We start from the raw sequence: 10,786 nt of genomic DNA on the forward strand, positions 1-10,786 counted from the left end.
TCATGTGTATAATGCTTCATCATTTTTCATTGTAAATACCTCGATATAAATTCCTTCATTAGCTGGACAATACGAAGAAATGAAATAAAAAACTAGACAAAACAATGTTTAAATTTCGACTTATATGGGGCTGAATTTAAATGCTTGAACAGTTTCGGTCCAACTTTCAATAATTGTTAGGTTTGGTTTAGAGACTTGCTGATTCGTTGAAGTTAAAGGAAAACAAAAGAGTAATAAATTATTAAACATTTTTTTCAGAAGTTAGTATTAAACTTATAATTATCAACGTATCTGTGAATATTTTTGATTTTTGACAATAATTCATATTTCTACTTTAATATCAAAAGTTGACACCTGTTTACCAGATAAAGAAAAAACATGTATTAGAACATAGCAGCCAAAATAAATAAGTAGAAAACTTCTACCTACCAGCCATAGCTCCTGTAGTTTGTATCAGAGAATCACGACCTTTCATTCCACGTTTAGGGTAAAGGTAAAACAGTTTCCGTACAGAAAACTCCAAAACGTTGTGAAACTTCTGCCATTTATAATATAGACACATATATATATATAGTTAGAAAACGTTATTATTTTACATCAGTATAGATAGATATATCTTGAATTACAGAATAGGAATTACTGATAAATAAATGAACGAAAACTACACAACAAAAAAAGTCACAGTTACCAAATATCTGGGACAAACAAAGTGATTAAACAGTATCAAACTTGAAATGAAGGCAGTGAATGAGTTCGAAATATTCTAGGCTTGACATGGCCAGGTGGTTATAGGCACTCAACCCGTAATCCGAGGATCACGGGATCTAATTCCCGTCACACTAAACACGCTCGCTCTTTCAGCCGTGTGGACTTTATAATGTAACGATCAATCCCACTATTCGTTGGTAAAAGAGTAGCCCAAGAGTTGGTGGTGGGGGGTGATGACTAGCTCCCTTCTCTTTGTCTTACACTGCTAAATTAGGAACGACTAGCGCAGATAGTTCTCGTGTAGCTTTGCGTGAAATTCAAAACAGAGAAACAAACAAAAAATATTCTAATACTATAGTTATTAATGTTTTTAACACCATCTAACGGCCATTATAAGAAGCCAACTAATAAGAATTTCACAGGATATATTTGATTGTTTCTTTGTTTTGAATTTTCGCGCAAAGCTACAAGCGGGCTATCTGGGTTAGTCGTCCCTAATTTAGTAGTGTAAGACTAAATGGAAGGTAGCTAGTCATCACCACCCACCGTCAATTCTTGGGCTACTCTTTTAAAAAACTAATATTGGGATTCACCGTCACATAATAACATCCCACGGCTAAAAGCTCAAACATGTTAAGGGATTTGAGCCCACGACCCTCACATTACGAGTCGAGCACCCTCACCACCTGTCCATGTCAGGCCTGATATAATTGAATTATTGCTGTTTTATATAGTACATCATTTATACAGTAGAAGGCTTCGGTAGTTACAAAGAGGTCCATACAGTTGGTAATAAACGGTCACTTCACTTTGTCAAAATTTTTTAACTTATTTATTTTCTCAATATAAAAGTGTCGTATAATTTATACAGGATACCTATATTATTCAATTATCGAAGAGCATTTACCCAACTACCTCTTAATTTTCAAACTTATGTGTTTGATTTATAAGATATCCTATAATAGTTTTGTTCTCTATAACGTGTTTTACACACCAAACAGACCGAAACTGCTGCATAGCACGCCTGTAACTCATACTGTATACCATGCAAATATAGGATCAAATAATTTACGCAACACGTTGCGCATGTAAAAGATACGAATGTTCCAGGGTAGGGGCTAAATTGATAAAGACAAACAAATAAACCAAGTGTATATGTAAAAATGGATGGTATGGTTGGAGAAAATTCTATGTAGAGGAGCGAACAACGTTTCGACCTTCTACGGTAATCGTCAGGTCATCACGAAATAAACCAAGTAAAATCTCAAACAACGATTTAAATTAGTGATAGAGATATAAAATACTAAATTAATCTACAAAAATGAATATTTTTCTTTCATTAATTACAAAGTAAGTGAACGACTAAGAAAGAGTCTGGTGCTACTAAACTGTAGAGTAAAACTAAAAATAGCAAACTGGCAAATTTGATAAACTTGCTATTTCTACACTGCGTTGTCGTCATTAAGAAAAGACCTCTAACCATGTGACAGCCTATACAGATCATAGAACATTCAACCATCAGTGAAAACAACGAAACCCAAAGATCTGTGACAGCCTATACTAATCATAGAACATTCAACCATCAGAGGAAACAACGAAACCCAAAGATCTGTGACAGCCTCTACAGATCATAGAACATTCAGCCAGCTGTGGAAACAATGAAACCCAAAGATCTGTGACAGCCTCAACAGATTATAGAACATTCAATCATCAGTGGAAACAACGAAACCCAAAGATCTGTGACAGCCTCTACAGATCATAGAACATTCAACCAGCAGTGGAAACAATGAAACACAAAGGACTGTGAGAGCCTGTACGGATCATAGAACATTCAACCAGCAGTAGAAATAATGAAATGCAAAGAACTAAGTCAGGTGTTGATGTAGTTTATTTAATATTATACAACATAACTTTTGGCAAGAGAGAAATATAAAGTCCAGTTTTCATTCGATTAACCGTTTATCTCTTTAGTTAGAAATGTGTTTTTGAATTCTACCTCTCAGCAGTAGACCTGGACAAAGACTAGTTCACAAATATGTCTGGGTACCATCTTTAATTCCTACAGATGTTTGGCATAAAACTTTCTTCATCCATTGTACTTACCTTTATAGTTTGTACAGCGAACGTAAGAGCTAGACCTATAATAACAAAATCACACTTTGCGTTTTCGTTCTTCTGTGAGTAATTGTAAAGGCACAACATATGATTTGAAGTTTCAACCTGATAAACGTTATGGCTTTCAGTGTTACCAAAACTGAGTTCATGTGTATAATGCTTCATCATTTTTCATTGTAAATACCTCGATATAAATTCCTTCATTAGCTGGACAATACGAAGAAATGAAATAAAAAACTAGACAAAACAATGTTTAAATTTCGACTTATATGGGGCTGAATTTAAATGCTTGAACAGTTTCGGTCTAACTTTCAATAATTGTTAGGTTTGGTTTAGAGACTTGATGATTCGTTGAAGTTAAAGGAAAACAAAAATAGTAATAAATTATTTAACATTTTTTTCAGAAGTTAGTATTAAACTTATAATTATCAACGTATCTGTGAATATTTTTGATTTTTGACAATAATTCATATTTCTACTTTAATATCAAAAGTTGACACCTGTTTACCAGATAAAGAAAAAACATGTATTAGAACATAGCAGCCAAAATAAATAAGTAGAAAACTTCTACCTACCAGCCATAGCTCCTGTAGTTTGTATCAGAGAATCACGACCTTTCATTCCACGTTTAGGGTTAAAGGTAAAACAGTTTCCGTACAGAAAACTCCAAAACGTTGTGAAACTTCTGCCATTTATAATATAGACACATATATATATATAGTTAGAAAACGTTATTATTTTACATCAGTATAGATAGATATATCTTGAATTACAGAATAGGAATTACTGATAAATAAATGAACGAAAACTACACAACAAAAAAGTCACAGTTACCAAATATCTGGGACAAACAAAGTGATTAAACAGTATCAAACTTGAAATGAAGGCAGTGAATGAGTTCGAAATATTCTAGGCTTGACATGGCCAGGTGGTTAAGCACTCAACCCGTAATCCGAGGATCACGGGATCTAATTCCCGTCACACTAAACACGCTCGCTCTTTCAGCCGTGTGGACTTTATAATGTAACGATCAATCCCACTATTCGTTGGTAAAAGAGTAGCCCAAGAGTTGGTGGTGGGGGGTGATGACTAGCTCCCTTCTCTCTTGTCTTACACTGCTAAATTAGGAACGACTAGCGCAGATAGTTCTCGTGTAGCTTTGCGTGAAATTCAAAACAGAGAAGCAAACAAAAAAATATTCTAATACTATAGTTATTAATGTTTTAACACCATCTAACGGCCATTATAAGAAGCCAACTAATAAGAATTTCACAGGATATATTTGATTGTTTCTTTGTTTTGAATTTTCGCGCAAAGCTACAAGCGGGCTATCTGGGTTAGTCGTCCCTAATTTAGTAGTGTAAGACTAAATGGAAGGTAGCTAGTCATCACCACCCACCGTCAATTCTTGGGCTACTCTTTTAAAAACTAATATTGGGATTCACCGTCACATAATAACATCCCACGGCTAAAAGCTCAAACATGTTAAGGGGATTTGAGCCCACGACCCTCACATTACGAGTCGAGCACCCTCACCACCTGTCCATGTCAGGCCTGATATAATTGAATTATTGCTGTTTTTATATAGTACATCATTTATACAGTAGAAGGCTTCGGTAGTTACAAAGAGGTCCATACAGTTGGTAATAAACGGTCACTTCACTTTGTCAAAATTTTTTAACTTATTTATTTTCTCAATATAAAAGTGTCGTATAATTTATACAGGATACCTATATTATTCAATTATCGAAGAGCATTTACCCAACTACCTCTTAATTTTCAAACTTATGTGTTTGATTTATAAGATATCCTATAATAGTTTTGTTCTCTATAACGTGTTTTACACACCAAACAGACCGAAACTGCTGCATAGCACGCCTGTAACTCATACTGTATACCATGCAAATATAGGATCAAATAATTTACGCAACACATTGCGCATGTAAAAGATACGAATGTTCCAGGGTAGGGGCTAAATTGATAAAGACAAACAAATAAACCATGTGTATATGTAAAAACGGATGGTATGGTGGGAGAAAATTCTATGTAGAGGAGCGAACAACGTTTCGACCTTCTACGGTAATCGTCAGGTCATCACGAAATAAACCAAGTAAAATCTCAAACAACGATTTAAATTAGTGATAGAGATATAAAAATACTAAATTAATCTACAAAAAGTATATTTTCTTTCATTAATTACAAAGTAAGTGAACGACTAAGAAAGAGTCTGGTGCTACTAAACTGTAGAGTAAAACTAAAAATAGCAAACTGGCAAATTTGATAAACTTGCTATTTCTACACTGCGTTGTCGTCATTAAGAAAATACCTCTAACCATGTGACAGCCTATACAGATCATAGAACATTCAACCATCAGTGAAAACAACGAAACCCAAAGATCTGTGACAGCCTATACTAATCATAGAACATTCAACCATCAGAGGAAACAACGAAACCCAAAGATCTGTGACAGCCTCTACAGATCATAGAACATTCAGCCAGCTGTGGAAACAATGAAACCCAAAGATCTGTGACAGCCTCAACAGATTATAGAACATTCAATCATCAGTGGAAACAACGAAACCCAAAGATCTGTGACAGCCTCTACAGATCATAGAACATTCAACCAGCAGTGGAAACAATGAAACACAAAGGACTGTGAGAGCCTGTACGGATCATAGAACATTCAACCAGCAGTAGAAATAATGAAATGCAAAGAACTAAGTCAGGTGTTGATGTAGTTTATTTAATATTATACAACATAACTTTTGGCAAGAGAGAAATATAAAGTCCAGTTTTCATTCGATTAACCGTTTATCTCTTTAGTTAGAAATGTGTTTTTGAATTCTACCTCTCAGCAGTAGACCTGGACAAAGACTAGTTCACAAATATGTCTGGGTACCATCTTTAATTCCTATAGATGTTTGGCATAAAACTTTAGAAGGGTCACTTGAGTATAGTTGTCACTAGTATTAAGCTGATAAAACTAGAGAGAAAATAGCTAGTTAGCAACAGCCATCGTCAACTCTTGGGCTACTTAGAAACTAGAGAAAAGATAACTAGTCAGAAACAGCCACCGTCAACTCTTGCTCAACTTATAAACTAGAGACAATATAGCTAATCAAAAACAGCCATCTTCAACTCTTGAACCACTTAGAATCTAGAGAGGAGACAGCTAGTCAACAACAGCCATCTTCAACTCTTGGACTACTTAGAAACTAGAGAGGAGACAGCAAGTCAACAACAGCCATCTTCAATTGTTGGACTACTAAGAAACTACAGAGAATACAGCTAGTCAACAATGGCTATCGTCAACTCTTGGGCAACTAAAAAATAGAGAGAAGACATCTAGTTTGTTTGTTTGTTTTGAATTTCGCGTAAAGCTACACAACGGCTATCTGTGCTAGCCGTCCCTAATTTAGCAGTGTAAGACTAGAGGGAAGGCAGCTAGTCATCACCACCCACCGCCAACTGTTGGGCTACTCTTTTACCAACGAATAGTGGGATTGACAATCATCCATGACCGTCATCCAAACAGGCGAGCATGTTTAGCGCGACTCGGGCGCGAACCCGCGACCCTCGGATTACGAGTCGCACGCCTTACGCGCTTGGCCATGCCAGGCCTACCACTGCAGTAAGAAACATGCGCTTGGTCCCAGAACGAGAGCAAACAATTTTTTTTTTTCACAGTTACCTCAGAAACATAATTTGCTTAAGTACACTTATTATTCCACTAGATTGTAAGTTTTTCAGCTGAGTTTCATAAAAATACCATTAACTTCATATTTTGATATTCCCAAACACTGCAGTATATAAAACTTAATCTCTCAAACTAGCTTCTCGTGATAATGTTAAAAACAAGGAGGCTATGGTTGTTTATCATATCAGTTGTTAGTACGTGTTCACCTATGAGTATATATTCACTACCTAATGAAATATGTAGTGACCACTCGTTGACAAACATAAAGCAACCTACTTTTGAACCAAGACATTGTTCCTTCTTTTTAATTACATGGATCAACAATATACAGTTCATTTGTTATAAACACATCCATTTCAGTCAGCCTGATGAAACTTAAAAGGCATTCAGTATGTAATTCAGTCAGTATGTCACTCTTTGTAAAGTTTTATTAAATAATGTGAAAACAAAGCTGATACTGCAATATTTCTGTAATTCACAGTAACACTACACAATGAAACATGTCTCTCAAACAAACAGTGACACTACACAATGAAACATGTCTCTCAGACAAACAGTAACACTACACAATGAAACATGTCTCTCAGACAAACAGTAACACTACACAATGAAACATGTCTCTCAGACAAACAGTAACACTACACAATGAAACAGGACTCTCAGACAAACAGTGACACTACACAATGAAACATGCCTCTCAGACAAGCAGTAGCACTACACAATGAAACAGGTCTCTTGGCCAAGTGATCACAGCACACTGAGTATTTTCACTATCTTTATACAAGACTCCCAAACAATGTATGTTTTAACAAAAAAACCAGTCACCTACAGGATATTATACATCAGGTTAGTACCACAGTGATTATTGTAGTAACACTGAATTTGGTTTATTTCCAAAATAGAAGACCAACAATAACTGTTTATGTTTCATCTGTTACACAATGGTTATTTGCATCATTTCGAACCTCACCTTTGACTACTAATAACTAATGTTAATTAAAGAACATATTTTGTTTTCTAATTCACTGGATATAAAACCAAAAACTTCTAGTTACAAAACACTCACTTTATAAGCTGATTATGGAAAAGTTAACTAATTCTAAACCAACATTTTGAAACTTTTATTCTTAAAAATATATAAACATACACATGATTCTTTATTTGGGACTCAAAACATTGAAACATGTACTAAGTTGAACATTATAAATGTTTAATACATTTGTTTACTTCTCACATTTTAAATAAGTTAAAAAGTGAGATTTTTCCTTCAAACAAAAATGATTATTTATCTACAATTTATGAATTTCCACACATCTTGTTTTTGTAATTCAAAACATTCAAGTAAAAAATGTCTATTTTATAGTATGAAGGTACTTTCTTTTCATAAATTTCCATCATAGAACTTAAAAAATAGAAATCTGACCCAGAAATCAATATACATGTACACACAAGGATACTTGTCACATAAAATAGCTGTACAGATAATACTTTCTAAAAGTAAAACTCGGATATTTTCTAAACATCACGTAAGAACAATAGTGAAGCTTAAAGAACTTCGTGTTCTTTGGATTTCTATTGGTTATAAGTAATATAGTTTTAAGTATCAAATAGAACTAAATTTTGTAAACTTGTGAAAGAGAAAATGTAATGTGTGGGTGTGGGCTAAAGGGGCTTGATTTTCTAGTTTATCACTGTGTAACCAAATAACATTGAAGGCTATAAAATTATACTTTATCTGAGCAATAATGTTATAATGAGCAACTTATGTTAAATTTTGTATTTCTTGGAGAAGTGGTCAATAAATAATAAAGGGAAGTACTTAAAGTGAAAATATCACAATTCTGACACAATGGAAAATTGAAGACATTTTTAAATGTTGTCTTATAAAACTATGAAACTAAAACTATATAGTTTCCAAATTTGTATTACAAGCTACTTGGTTGACTTGCCAACCCTTTATCTTTATTTATAATTACTTTCATTTCTTTCATAGATTATCTGATATTTCCAGTTGTTATTTCATTCAGTTGATCAAAAATAACAGTTCTTTTCCAATGAATTATAAAACTGATATAATATGGATGTTCATATAATGTAGAAATTACCTTTTTCTTCTTCCCAACATTTTACTTATGTTTATTCATTCTAATTCTAAATTTTAAGTTTCTTTCAGTTTGATCTATGTCTATAATAAACTAAGCTAAAACTATGGCTTGTCAAAACTCCATCAGTAATAGCCTTTTATATACTGGTATTCTACAGCTTTCCTCACTACCAAAGTTAGAATAAGTTGACTAAATTTTATTAAATAATGTTTATATCCTTCTGTTTTTTTTTAAATTATACATTACCATCTACATCACACAGTCAAAAACAACATTCACGTATTATTAAAAGACAGGAACATAAAATGTATTATAAATTAAAATATACATATAGAAAGACAATTTCAGTTCCTATTAAGTCTTATTATAAAGTTAGATAATTTAAACTGAAGAAAATTACTTTCACCTGCTTCACTTAATTATTAATAAAGACAACTTAAACTTCCAAGACTCAAAAAATAACTCAGTGTGTTGCCTGTGACTAACTATTTAAATATGTATAAATATCACTATTCATTTTGGCTAGTGTTGGTTTTTAATTACCTTAACATGTTAATAAATAAATGCTGGTTAAATTAAACTGCTGAATGGTACCAAAAATTTTTCAACAAACTGAATGACAAGTTACATGAAATGTTTAAACATTTTAAAGTTACATGAATCTAAGCAGACACTAAAAACTATAGAAATTAACTTACTTTCCACTTACAAGAGTGCCCTAACATATGTTCAAAATCATGAAATCTTGTCAGATGGTTCAATTCACACAGACAGTGCCCAGCATGTTGAAGCTTGTTTCTGTTATGCAGATAGTCATGGGACAACACCACTGATATAATACAAAATTCTGCTTTACCACATGTAAGAAAGGAGTGTATAATTCGACTTGAACTTTTAGACAGGCTAGAATCATGACATGAGGTACAGCTCAACACAAGTACTTGTTTATAATAAAACGTATTATGCATTTTCAAAGATTTTGTAGCTCAAAAATTACATCTCAATGATATCTTCATTTATTCTGATTATTTATATGAAGATCAAAGTTATAAAATAAAAGGTTATATTCTAATTAATATATATTAATTAAAGTGTAATTTTTCTGAAAACATACTTTTTATTTACCTGAAAGAAAAAATAAAGACACAAAAATAAAACTACATTTTTTAACTTTAATCCACACATGAATTTTAATACTTACACAAAAAGACACAACATAGAATTTGTTCACTTGCACATACTGTTACTCAGTTTTTTAAGGTGGTGTTAAATCTTTCTTATACAATACTTAAATAATAATTACATGCAAACAGAGGCTTTGAAGAAGTTTGATTTTTATTTTGTTGTTGTTTATCAAATATATAACAACACTATAAATCTTACAATAACATAATTTGAAAAAACAGACAGCTGTCAGTTAGGTTTGCACTTAGCTGAGCCAATTTTCTATCACAGTGAGCTTTAGAAAGCTCTATACAAGTGATAGTTATACACCAAGTTAATATTGTATCTCTGTCACTATACACAATGTTGAAAATTTTGTTTACAAAGAAGTTTTGCAAACATGTTTCCAAACATGAATTCAAATGTTACAAGTTTAAGGCTGTGACTTGAAATGTCAACTCTGTATATTTCATCAAATTTTCACACACTTTATTAGTAGGATAACATTATTTGTGAATATCGATGTCTGTCCACTGCATACAAATATATTTTCAATGTCTAATCAAAAGTCTCAGAAACTGTAAACCCTTAAAAAAGTATCAAAACTAAAGATTTTCCATTTAAATGCCCTATTTACATTCCATTTTCATGGAAGTGTTATCCACAATTATTTTATCATTTTTTGGTAATACTTTTACCCATTTTGTCTGTAATTCTTCCTTATTATCAAAATATAGATTTTTCTTATTGCTACTTCCTTTGAATAAACTGTACCAATAACCTTTCATTGATGAGTCAATCATGAGTGTTAAACTCTATGTGTTAAACAAAGAAAGAACTTTTACTAATTGATGTAGTCTAACAAAAATGTTTATTACCATAGTAATTCCTGAATATTTTAAGATGGACATAAAGCATGGTCCTCACTAATCAGAGACCAGGAACTTTCATGGCAACAAATTCACAAGAAACAAGCAGTTGAGTGAAGACAAGACT

The 10,786-nt window shown here is 32.8% G+C and overlaps 1 long non-coding RNA gene across 4 annotated transcripts in view; it reads right to left on the reverse strand.

Annotated features, from left to right (window-relative positions):
* LOC143239736 (uncharacterized) overlaps window positions 1-9,476 on the reverse strand; it is a 570,827-nt gene extending 561,351 nt beyond the window's left edge. For 3 of the 4 annotated variants that reach the window (XR_013021338.1, XR_013021336.1, XR_013021341.1), the window contains exon 1: window positions 9,336-9,475. This is a non-coding gene — a long non-coding RNA (uncharacterized LOC143239736). Of the gene's footprint in view, window positions 1-9,335 lie in introns of all 4 variants that reach the window. The other variant, XR_013021342.1, reaches the window with a different exon arrangement.
* Window positions 9,477-10,786: the final 1,310 nt, after the last annotated feature.

This window comes from Tachypleus tridentatus, chromosome 13, assembly GCF_004210375.1.
Source record: "Tachypleus tridentatus isolate NWPU-2018 chromosome 13, ASM421037v1, whole genome shotgun sequence".
Lineage (NCBI taxonomy): Eukaryota > Metazoa > Arthropoda > Merostomata > Xiphosura > Limulidae > Tachypleus > Tachypleus tridentatus.